Source organism: Abramis brama, assembly GCF_963993115.1.
Source record: "Abramis brama genome assembly, chromosome: 7".
NCBI classification, from domain to species: domain Eukaryota; kingdom Metazoa; phylum Chordata; class Actinopteri; order Cypriniformes; family Leuciscidae; genus Abramis; species Abramis brama.
In genome coordinates, this window is record NC_139969.1 from 5,575,325 (window position 1) to 5,589,363 (window position 14,039).

Consider the following 14,039-nt stretch of genomic DNA (forward strand, 5'->3'; position numbering starts at 1 on the left):
CATTTAATGAATGTGTTTCTTGCCTGTGCAAACTTGCCACCATAGAAAACATCTATATGCCAAAAAAGTTCTCTATGTGAAATGATTGCATAAGAACACAGTTCCTTGCATAGAACCTTTCTTCTCGGAGATGTTGCACACGTCACATCAACAGACATGACCCAAAATAACCATGAGAACAAAGCAACAGTAACCGTGAAAGCACCCAAAAGAGAAAGTTCAAAAAGAGCTCTGCAGCTGTAAAACATGAGCTGTGAGTGACATGTCAAACAAAAAACTGAGATATCACTGAAAACCAACGATAAAGAGGGCACGGTGTTCTCTCTGCTTAGAGTTCGTTTGTTCCGCTGTATAAACTCTTTTGTCCTCAGCGGTCAGATTCAGGCATACAGTAATGATGACTGGCAGAGATCAGCGGGAGTCGTGCTCCTGCCGAGAGCGTGAGATCTGTGTGAGGACCCTTCACTCCGGAAAAGTGTGAAGAGAGATTCAATGACCCTTCATCCAAAACACACCTGTCTGCGTGAGAACACTCTCGGTCCTGTTAGATTCCCAGACGAATCCCAGCAGTGGCTTTACAGACAATCTATTCTTCAATAAAAAGTCCTACAGAAAGCATCACAATTACAATTACAATTCCGAAATCGAAATTCACTATTCCCTACATTAGTCCACTAAGACAGTCCACTTGAGGGAGTGAATGAAAACGAGTGAGTGAATTCGGACATTGAGTGTGTAGGAAGGGTTGATGAAACGATTTATCTTGAACTCTGTCATGGAAACTAGCATGTATAAACCTTAATTAAACAATTTAATAATCAAGTTAAAAGGAATTTATACCTGTATGATATTACGCTGTAGCCACATTGGACCAGTGGTTTGGAAAATGAATGGATGTATTCATTTGGCATGCGACTCTCACAGTGCATCATGGGAATTCTCTAGCCTTTGAGCCAAAGCCATTGGAAGGCAAGCCTGCAACCTTAACTGAAAAAAGCGTAACACTAACGCTGCGGTGCGCAGGGAAGGAGACCAGAGGTCTTTTATTTTATTTATATGGAATTCAATGGATTCACTACACTGAATAAACTGCTTTTGTGGGAAAACGGCTTATCATTTAATGAATCAACAGCCCATTAGCTAATCTTCAACATGTTTGCTCTTAAACATTCGGTTTGGATCGATCTATTTTTAAAGTTTACACACAAAAAAATAAAAAAATGCAGTTTTAATAGAGAAGTCAGGTACAATTGCGCGACAGGTTCAGTTTACGGCACTTCTCATTCATTTCTATGCTTATCCACAAACAGTGATTGCCTGTCGCACAACTCTGAACGAAATTATATGACGTCATGGCTGCAATCTGATCTCACACGTGATCCAAGTTAGCCGTTACGCTTTCTCCAATGGCAGAGCCACGGACCCTCTCATCTCCCAATAACAAGACAACCTCTGGTTGAGCGAATATTGTTTGAACACTTGTTATTGGGGTGCATTATGGGATTGAAGGAGTGCACTCAATAATGTCCACTATGGTTTCGGACATCACTACAAATGGCTGTCCTCTTAATTTAAGGGTATAGGGGGCGATTTCGGACACTGCCTTAATATTCAGCAATATTATTGATTTGACTGCACTCACAATATCGGATGAGAACAAAACTTGAACTGAATTGAGGTGGATGACGATACTATTGCCTTCTGTCGAGCTGCTTTATAGCTGAATCGAATTTGTTTGAGAATTGATTCATTTTGTAATTGTCACTGAACTGAATTGAATCAACACTGAACTGACTTGAGCTGAATGAAGTCTGTTGTCTTCTGTAGAGCTTCTTATATCTAAATTGAGCTTCATAATTGATGAACTTGACAGATATTGAACTGAACCGAACCAACACTGATCTTAATAATGACACTATTGTCTTAACAGCAGAATTTGAATTTGTCTTATATTTGATAAAGTTTGCGTCATTGATTCTGTTATTTTCCTGTTTATTACTGTGAGGCTGCTTTGAAACAATCTGACTTCTGTGCATCAGTTTAAATTGACTACTTACCAATTTAACCCACTTTTGTTTCAATCTCAGCACTGTGAGATCCAACCACATCTTTTCTTTTAAAGTCTTCAGCACAGATCGAGAAGGAAACCCTTTGAGAAAGTTCAGCCACTTTGCCTGTTTTGACAATCTAACACAAAGTCATGCAATATCAAACAGCAGCATTCAATATCTGATGCATCAAAGCTTATTAAAACTGGCGACAGTGTTCAGAGAAAGTAAAATGGCTTTCCTTTTAAGTCAGTATGTCAGACAAATTAAATGATTATAATGTGTGCCCCATCTGCAAGGTTTAAATCCCAGTAATTATCAGGGTTAATGTCTACTGTAATTTCTCAATTAGATATTTTAACTCTACTGAGAGCAGGTGGGGAGTGATGCACCTGTTCCACTAACTGAACGTAGGAGTGCAGAGGCGAGATGTCAAAGTTAGACTCATTAAAATGTTCAGAATGGAAGCACTACATACTGGTACATTTTAAAAAAAATACCATTAAAAATAGTATGTGAAGCAGTATGCAATATGCAGCATTTCATATAGTATATGCCATATTGGTATTACATGACCTTTTTGTGAGCATAATTCAAGTAAATCCAATATACATGGAAATAACTATTTGTTAGAATTCTCATTCATCTCAAAGGTAGTTGCTTGGGTGGCACATTCAGAATTATGCGAACTGGCTGGATGCTTCTCTCTTTGCTTCATGGGAATTCAGTTCCAGAAACATGCAAGTCAGTCATTTGAGCTGTAAATGTCATGTGACTGTTAACTCTTGCAACAGACAGGGAAAACAAATTAAATATATTTAAATTTTTCATTCACTGGAACATACTATATAATTACATTTTTGCAACGTATGTGTTCACTGCTGTTAGAACCCATGGCTCAAAGGGACACAACAAAAATGGGACACATGAGGAAGCCAAACTCAATGCAAAAGTTTCTTAACAAAACAAAAAAAATCTATACAAAATGTAGCCTATGAAATATAGCAGTCAGACATTAGTAATGTCATGCTAAATTAATGCAAACGCAAAGTTTCTCAGGGAAACAAAAACTTTCTCTCGCAAAAGTCTTTTTGTGAAAACTACACTACCCATGAACTTATACAGAAGATTCCACCAATCAGAGAGTCGAAACAAGCACCAAAAGATCTCTTTAGCTCCGCCCAATCCCATGAAGCACTGCGGATGATGTAATCGAGTCGGTCACCCTACGCTCTCTAAATATTTTTTAATAATCTAAATATATTTTTAATATATATGCATATTTTGCAATAAACTTAAAATATTTTGTTTATATATTCAGTATATAATCAACATTTTTGAATGCATAGTTTTTATATTTCTCGGTTTTTAATTCGATTATGCTGTTCGCAATGCTTCATGGGATTGTAGTTTTTTTTATCACTAAAGCCGTGAAGTATACAGTCTTGAACCCTTGTATTTTTTGCTTCAAATCAAAGTGTGTAATACAATGATTCACCTCGTGGCTCGTGATTGTCTTGGTTCATGGCTTATAAAGCTTTAACGAAGATTTTTTGAAACAGGGATTTCAAAAAAGCCTTCTTTAAAGCTTTTTCATTAAAGCAGTGCCTGTGCACTGCTGAAAAAGTGGACGGGCACTGTTGCACTGTTATCATTACCGGAAGAATGTTTGTTCATAACTTTGAGAGAACCTTGCGAGAACATTAGCTGAAGTTTTAAGAACATTCCCTGTTAGCTGAGAAGAGTGTGTTTTAGAAAATAAGATGCTGTATAATATGGCTGGTGTTTACTGTTGATCATGAGATCCAGTACTGTGCAAAAGTCTTAGGCACGTTAGTATTTTCACAAAGTGTATTGGAGACGTTGCCGCAGTTCTTCTGGATTTAGTCTATCTCTGTTTCTTCATGTAATCCCAGACAGTCTCGATGATGGTGAGATCAGATCGTCATACCGGCTGTTGTCAGACTCCTTGTGCACACAAAAATCTCACTGGATTATTACAATTAATGGCAAAAGGAATGTTTGGAAATGTAAACCGACATTTCCTACTGACAAACTACAGCAAAATATGTAAATAACTGGCTTAAAACTATTTTTGGGGGTGAAATATGCTAACGTGCCAAAGACTTTGCACAGTATATCAAGCAATGATCTCTGTGGTGCTTTTTTTATCAAGTGTTCTACTTCCTTTAAAGAATTTAATCTATTTAGATGTTCAACGAAGGCTGTTGATGAAGATTGGCTTCATGATTGGCACTATGTGGCGATGTATACTTGGATGCCCAGTTGTGTACGTAACAAGAAGGCAGACAGGTATATTCTCTCTGTTAAAGCATGCTCTCGTTGGCTGATGCTCGGCTGTCTAATGGAAGTCAATGACTCGCATTATAAAGGTTCCAGAACAGACGGAGTATCCATGGAAACCTGAGCTGGAGAGCATGTCCGTCCCAGTGCCTGCAGCGATATATTGTAATTACAGAGCCATTTATTCTGCGCTTGGAAAAAAAACCCCTCAGTGATGGTCGTAATCACGGCCGTCTGAAGGATCCGCATGCAAGTACACCAGCCTACGCATGACCTGATTAAAATTCCACCTAAATCAAGTCCTTCTGGCCTGTGAGAACATCTCATCTGTGAAGTGACACATGATATCATGCGTACTGTCATGGCCATGTGTCAGAATAACCTGCGACATGGCAGTACACGCAGTGGGCCACAACCTCTGCATGCAAGCAAATCTAATTTATCGCTTTGTCTTTGGCCATGAAGACTCATGGTCTCTCTCTGTTATAGTATATTTTACGTGTTAAATCTCTTCAAGTGCAACCAAATAAATTATACTAATCAATACTTATATTGCAATAATACAACAAAGAGATGTTTTATATATATATTCATAATTCCTAGGCTTGTTACGCCAGTTGTTCTGTTCTGAGCAGTTTTACTGTGTTACTATGTTGTTGCTAGGTTGTTCCAATGTCCCTTGCAAGTAAAGTCTGTTCATTCAGTGGCCATATTTACATATTTGGTCACTTAAATCCATGGACTTAAAAAACAACCTGCGGCAACAATTGGAGATTGGCTCTTTTATTTAGAAGGCGGGACTTATTCCGCCTTATTCCGCCCTTTACATTCATAAGTAATATGAGTGCACCCATCGATATACATATATGCCTCATTAGCAGCTGTTTCTATGGGCCGCTGTAGTGACAAATTGGTTCTCCATTAGAAGTCGGGTCTCCATTAGGACCCCAAGCGATCCCATTGGTTCAAATTGCTTTTAATAGGTAGGCCTACTCTCCTTTAATAGCACCTGATTACAATTCCTAAAATCATGTTATGATTAATGCTGTTTCAACTACATTATAATTACCATTTATGTCTGTATTAGTTAGCTTATGTTCTAGCATAGCATACAGATACCCGATTAGCCTGATAGCTTAGTTTATACACGCATTTGCACTTATACCTGGATTTACTCACGGGTCTCATTCATGAAACACGAGCAGAACGAATTTTTGTGTAAATCGTGTGTAAAGTGGTTCTGGCGTAAATTTTCGGATTCATTAAAATGTTCGTATTTTCCAAATGTTAGTTGGTACGAAAGAAATCTACACCTGCTCCCAGCCACGCGTAAATAGTGCGTTTAACATCCGAACGTTTTGCTCATTAATAAGGCTGCATTTTAATTCACCTTAATCGGGTACATACAGTATTTACACAGCATTTTGAAAAAATATTATATATAGTAATTAGGCTACATACGGTTTTTATTTTTACTTTTATTATGAGAGCCAGTAATAGCATCTGCAAACGGAACACAAGTCCGCAAGTCACAAGTGTTGCAGTCAAGCTTCATGTCGAACCATTTTCTTTTCACTTCTGGGACTGTTCGATTAACAGATGAAGCTCCATTAACTGCATCTGTAATATGCTGCCAAGCTTCCTTTTTTTTAGGAATACGCCACTATGTACGCTTGAAAATAAAATGTGGCGTTTTGAATGAACTTCTGATAATAAAACTTCAATTTCTGCATCTGAGAAATTTCTCTTTTTCATTCGCTTTTGAGAAGACATGTTGAAATCCTTCGTTTGGTGTCATAATATGATGCCCATATATAGTTGTCAGTCGGATTTAATGGGCGGGATTTATGGTAATTGAGAATGAGCGTGCACGCGCGTCCCATTTACGACTGATTGGAATTCATTAACACACACACACATTTCACTATCACATCTGACGTTTACGAAGTATTTGTGAATCAGGAGAAGAGTTTTCGGGAAGGTCTCTTTACGCGCAAATCACTCACATATTTACTCGAATATTTACGAATGTTTCATGAATGAGACCCATTCATCTTTAATGTAATTGTGTTAAATTAAGTGTTAAATGTCCAAATATTTCAGTTATAAATAAAACAAATGATGTTCAATTATTCACTTAATAGACATTATTATTATTATTTATTAATTAACAGTTAACCAAGTGTAAGAAATTCTGTTAAAATGGTTTTATTATGCACTAATTTGTTTTATCACACATTACATAGTAAGCTATGCATATTTTAAATTAATATAATTCGTATATACTTAGGATAATCATTAACTGACATTTTGTGGAGACCCAATTTCAAGGGAGGACCCAATTTGTCATGAAACCGCTATAGCCTACATAAGCCGTCCGCCATATTGGAACGGTCAAAACACCGGTCCGAGAGCAAGTTCATTCAAGAGTCACATTTCTTCTGGAATTTAAATCTCGGCAGATTCACAACCAGAAGCTGCACAATGTTTTGACATAATTTATTCTTACTGTGAGTGACGACATGCTGACTGTTCCAAGATGGCGGGCGAATGTGGAATCTACGCACACATATTTATGAGTGCACTGTCTTTGTAGCCTCTATCTAAAGTCGTTGGGTGTTCTGAGTCAATATTTATATTTCTTAATCATGCTGTTCATGCCTTCTACTGCAACACAAATGGACTAAAAGGGCCGTCTCTCAAACACTGCTCATATTTAGGCATTTTGTTGAGAGGTTGAGCTATAGCACGTTGTCATGGAAACAAGAGATAAAAAGGCTATCAATTGGAAAGCTAAATGAGCTGAGAATGAAAAAAAAGGAAAAAGAGAAGTGCAATAAATAAATGACTCAATTAATGAACTAATAACATTTTAACAGGAGACAATCAAATATTCTATCTCATTCAACTAAGACTCGTAACAAATCATTTGGGATATTTAAGTGTGCTTTTCCACTGGAAGCGTTCTCAGAGTGTACGTGAAGACATGTTCTCCTCATGAGGTCTATCCATTGATCCATCATTCAAGCAGAAATATGTCTCAGAGACACCTTTTCAAACTCTGGAAGTCCTGGCAGGAAACATGATCACAAAAAAAAAAAAAAATGTTCACTCGTTGGCCAGAGGAGAACTGGCCCAGACTGAGCATGTTTTCTCCCAAGGTTTTATTCTTCTGTCACTGATGGAGTTTTGCTTCCTTGCCACTGTTGCCTTGGCTTTTGGCTTGCTTAGTTGGGGACATTTAATATTCAACAATATTATTGATCTGCCTTATTTAAGGTGGACGATGACGCAATTTTCTTCTAGAAACAAACTTTGTCGTATTATTTTCATGTTATCACTGTGAAGCTGCTTTGATACAATCTGTATGGTAAAAAGCGCTATATAAATACAGGTGACTTGACTTGACAAACACACACTACAAGATAATCGGCCGATTTTGGGGCCATTTCTCCCCTTCCAACAATCCTAGGTAAAGTCCTGATTATCCTGATGGTTCTACAGATGATCTTATCAGATTTTCCTGTGGTGTGCGGTGTGTTAAGAGAGACTGAATCTGCTCGGGGCCAAACCGATCTCAAATCGTGTATGCAACATGTTGAATATTTATGATCAGAAATCCTGTTGTTGGGTGGTGGGGTTGGGTTGGCGGTTGGGGGGTTGGGGGGTGGGCACCAAGGACAAACGCACGCGCCCTCTGACTGTCAAATGGAAATAACAGGACTTAATCCAAACCTTTTTCCTTTTTTCCCTGCAAATTTTCTGTAAAAAGCACCATTTCTTCTTGTCTGTTGTTCGCCATACGTTTGTTTACTCTACAGTCACGTTTTTGCGAGATTTCCTATGTTCACAGTCGAGACTCTGGTTGTTTGTGAATGGAATCTGCTCTGTACTGTCTTGGTCACATCGCGGCACTCCACAGACTAGGGCTGCACGATATAACGTTTTAGCATTGATATCGCGATATGCGCATCCGCAATAGTCACATCCCAGGATGTGCAATGTCAAGTTGATCCAAACGGTCCAGCGACTCCCTGGATCAGAACGCATGTGTATGCAAATTATTTGCAAAGTTTAACCATAGAGTGAATGTCACTGATCATTTGCATGTGCTTTTAAGTCCTGTCAGTTTAGCGTATACAGTGCAAGAAGACTGGAACTCACGCAATGTTTTCTGCACCAGATCCACACAGACAGCATGTGAACACCAGTTCAGTTTTTCTCTTGAGCCTGAACGGACATGTGCACGCAAAATTAAGTCAAAAAGCCTGTCTCGGCGAGTATCCTCATAAACACAGTCGGTTATGTGTTGTAAACAGAGAAAGGAAACGGATGAGTTTCATTATATTGGATCCGATTACATTTATACAGTAAATACAGTGTTGTTTTACTAATGCTAATATTTGATTTTTCCATTTCTGTACCTGAACACTGTTAGATTTACCTGAAAAACAAAGCACTGCTTATTTAATTTGTATCTTTGTTGTATTTATATGCTTGTAATTTGTTTATTATTTTCTATTCAGATGCACAAATATGCAAAACATTGCAATGTCAGTTTTTCCCAATATCGTGCAGCCCTACCACACACTATATGGACAAAACTGTTCAATTATTTTTATCACCATGTTTGTGGTCTCTGTTGCGGTCTCTGTGGGATCTGATTAGATTTAAGTGTGGACTAGCCTTAAGGCAAGCATAACTATTACCATTTCCCATACTCTGGTTGAGATGTGTATTATTACTTCTCTTAGAGATTATACATACTATTTTCATCTGACTTTCAATAAAACAGCAGAAATCTAGAGAATATCACAGTGGACCAGAAACACACCCTCAGCAACCTGCAAAAAAATCACCGTAGCAACCACATAGCTACACCCTGGCGACATCTTGCTGATGAGTTTTGTATGCATGGTAAATGCTACTCCCTTTTTTTTCTTTTTTTTTATCCACAAAAAAAATTGCTTAATTGATATGCACAACTGGTAAAGAATGAGATAATTAGTGAAGGAAACTTAAAAAATGGAAGAGTAGAGAATTACGCAAGGAGAGCTGTGAGGAACAAGGTCTCGGATGCTACCTGACAGGCAGAAGTTTGTGATGAAAGGCCTCTGAGGACTAAAGAAACCGCTCTGATGAAACTGTGCTTGACACCAAGCAATACTGGGAAAAACAGGACACAAATGCATCTGTTAGCCTACCTCTCTCTCTCACGCTCTCTCTCTCTCTCACACACACACACACACACACACACACACTTTGATATCACACACACAAATACACTTTGATATTGATTAGCAACACTGGCACATTAGCAGGGGAGAATCTGAATAAGTGTACTCACAGTGCTCAGGAGAATAAAAGCGCTCTGTGGTTGTTCATTATGCTAATAAAATTCACACACTGGAACATAAACAGATTCCAGAGGCCACACATCACTATGGCCCGTATTTACATTTTATGAATTATGCCTATTGCTCATCACCCGTCCTGTTGTAGAGGTTATTAAGAACACTGTTTGTTATGCATGAAGGAAATCATGATGCATGACACTGGAGCTTTAACAACATTCTATATTTTCTGAAGAAAATGAGTGCTGTTTACACGACATTTCATTTAGTCCACCTTGCAAGTGCAACACTATACATACCGTAAAGCTGAGGATAAATCTGATGGGTAGTTTGGTTAAATATAATTACACGAGAGTATAATAAGAAAAATTCATATTCCAAAATAATTCTGTCGTCTGGATATTTTCAGGGTGTTTTCTTACAGCCAGCTTAGACATTCGTTAATTCTCTGTCAAGTCATGTTTCGCATACATTTCACAGTTTTTATGAATGCAGTTTTCAAAAATCTGATATAATAAATCAAATCAGTGCCGTTCATGGTGTGATTTGTTGCATTAGCAGTAATGATGTGTCAGGCTGCCACCTAGTGCTCAGCACCACATACAGCAACACACCCTGACTAATAAAACGTTTCGGTTTTGACATGAAAAAGGAATTGTAAATGAATAATTTTTCAAGAAATGGATAATGCTGCATGTTTCAATGCACCTCAGTGGGCCTTTAATTACATATCAGAGCCATGATCATTGGCCACATTTTCTTCCCATCCCTGTACTGGACACGAGAGGAGAACGAGCAAAGATTTATGGCACCCTTACAGAGCCTGATATGAAATGGACACTTCAGTTAGCCAACGAGGGCTCAAAAACAGTGTCCTTTTTCTTAAGAGGCTGTTACTGTTACACTGAATATAGGATGGATATGACTGGAAAAACATTATAGCTAACTCGGAATAGCATAGTACAAAACTAGTAGTACGATTTCTGCAGTATAACACTTCATAAAATACTATATCCCATAATGCACTGTGCTCTGCCTTCTATTTCTGGCGTAAATCTTTCTTGACTCATTATTTGATTGGACTGTCAAAAGATACATTACTCAAAATTAAAAAAAAAAAAAAATGCGCTGTATTTATTTTCAAGATAGCTGGCCAGCACTCACACAGGGCCTAATTAACGCAGCACAGTGGAATCATATGACAACATAGTATACACTGAAAAAAGCAGTGTGTTGGTTTTACATGATTTAATTGTGTACATCGGTTCCACATGAATCAATTAAGTTAAACAAACATAATTTGTTCATGTAACTTAAACATAATGGAATGAAGTCATTTTAAATGACCCAATTAGGTAGTCTCGAAGTGAATATTAAAAGGCTCCCTAATATGATTGTTTTCAAGTATTCAAATACATATTTTCATTAATAAGACTTTATTTGTCTAATGTCACACGATTGAGTTCATAAATTAGCTATTGGTTAACAATAGCACTTATTAACATATCAAATGCTAAGATTTACATGCTTCCTTCTACCAGAGCAGTAAAATATTGTAGAATCAGTCCACAGCCTTAGCAAATGCTCCACTCTTCTCCACAATGGTGACCCACTGTAATTTAAACGGTTATAATAATTCCAATATAATTGAACACTAAACACAATTACACACTATTGAGTCTCCCCCTTTTCTCATTTTCTCAAAAAAACAAACAAACAAACATAAAATAACACTTAATTTCAACATTTATTCTCTCTTAATTCAGCCATATGCAAAGCATGCTGGGAACTATAAGCACCGCCCAGTTTCAGTTAAACAAATCAAATCATTCATGTAATCCAACACAAACGGAGTAAGTAAACTTACATTTTACATAAATTTAAGCAGAATGAACACAATCAAATTAAGGACAAAATGTATAGCAATTGTGTCATTTTAATTAAGCAATTTGAACAAGCAGCAAAAAAAATTTTTTTTCAGTGTACTACTGAAACATTTGTCGATGTATAGCATTCCATAAAAAAAAAAAAGGTATGCAAATACAGTAGTGTATTGTGCAGTATGCTAGTATTCGATTCCGAGCCAGGAAACACAGATGGATAGGACTGAAAGTGCACTGCCTGTGATGCAAAATGTGCCCAAAACTATGGGTGTGTTCAAACTTGGCATGTTTTGTTCGATTAAAACGAACCCTGGTGCGATTGCTCTGTTAGTGCGGTTCATTAAGTGTGAACGCTGCCATCTGAACCAAACAAGAAGACCGAGACCGCTGAAAGATGGGTCTTGATCCGCTTCCAAGTGAACTCTGGTGCGGTTCAAAAGAAATATGAACACAACATGGACCAAAGACATGTAAACTAACCAAAAAACGGGACATGATGTCACAAGATGTGACCCTAAAAAGGACAGAATGCTCAAGCATTCCTTTTTTTTCTCGTCACAGTCACAATGTTACCCATTGAAGATCTCCTAGCAGCAGATCTTCCTTGTGTGTGTGACGGAGGGATTCCTGTCACTGTTTTGACTCCTTTACACATTTTATAAGCTCTTCACGAGTTCTTAGCTGGTCAAAATACCATCATATGTAGCTACGCACATACAGAGAGTGCATTTAGCCCAGCACACAGCCTCGTTTTGGATGTTCTGTCTGGGAGACCAGACCAAACGAACCAAGCGAACCGAACTCCAAGTGTGAAGTTGAATACACACTATAGTGATCATTAGTATTAAGTTAAGTGAATTGCTTTTGGGGTACAGAGCACACTGCTATTCTATGCAAAATTCTATTTTATCTAAATTATCTATCTAAATATTCTATCTAAATTTCTTCCGACCTTCAACACTGAAATGTAGTTCTGTCATGACAACTCTCTGAGTGTTTGGCATGGTAATGAATATGATGATGTTAACATGTTGGTCTTTGTGTGAAGCACGTGACTTGCTACTGCCAATACATACACAACACACTGCTGTGAGCAAGTAAGACATTCTGCTGCTGTACAAAAAAGCATCCATGAATTACCTGTAGCAGATCTATACAGGTGGAGCTGGGGAAGGTGGAGGGTTTCTGAAAGCGCGCTGCACTGCTATAGACAATGCTGACCAGTATTTGAAGGTTAAGCAGCGAGCGCATTGGCTACTGATACAGCAGGAACCAATCAGCTTTGCCCTATAGAGAATAATGGGATTGCAAGCAGATTGAGATAAGTACCAATACCTAGAGATCCATGACAGAACTTTGAATTTATTACTGTCAGTTTTTGTTAAAATAACAAAATAAAGCTTAATGCTAAATTTACTGACTGTAAAATGGTTAACAAAATACTTATTAAATCAAAGCTGAAGATCTGTACGAAAAGACATCAAAACAATGATGTGAGATTGTCACTGAATCGATTTGTAAAAATGTAACAATTCAACATTGATTCACACGTGAATAAATGTTACATATTACTAAATACTGCAAAAGTATGGTAGAAATCTATTCTCAATTCAGATTACTTGTTAAAAAAACAGTATGTGTTTTTTAAAGGTCGACTCTTAAATGATCACATCTGTTTCCCCAAATCCTGAATATGTAGTTTCTTTTGTGTATGTATGTGTGTGTGAGATGCACATTGATATTCAACTCACATTTTTCTACACACCCTCCTCCAGCTCTCCCTCTCTCTCTCTCTCTCTCTCTGCCTGTATGTGTGTAAATCTCTGATCATTGCAGGCTGGTCACAGGATGTGATCTGATTTACAATGGGTTCATTAACCTTGGGAAATGATCTGGACTCTGCACCACAAACACGCTGTGTTCAGATGGACTTCACGGTGAGATCAACGGCGCTCTGCCGTAACCACGGGCAACCGGCATCTGAGCAAGACTGGATGCAGCCCTGGCAGGGAATAATCAATATCCTTATGGAAACATGCATAGAGAATGAGCTTATCACAGTGAAGAACATACAAATATTGCTGGAGCAGATGGCAATGCCATGAGAGTGCATTATTTACACGTTATTTAAAAAGGCTTATGTGTTTTGATCTATACAACACAAATTATACACTGTCATACGCAGTTTTGTTATTGCTAAGTTAAATTAAAGCAAATATAATAAAATAAATTGAAATAGAGCTGAATTAATTAATTAAGACTAATTGATGGAAGCTCGATCATTTTTTATTTCACAATTCTGACTTTATTTTTTTCAGAATTGCATGATATAAATTCACAATTGCGAGCCACAAAGTCAGAATTGCTAGATATACACTAGTAGTTCTGACTTTATAACTCACAATTACAACTTTTTTGCATTTATCTCGCAATACTTCTCAGAATTGTTA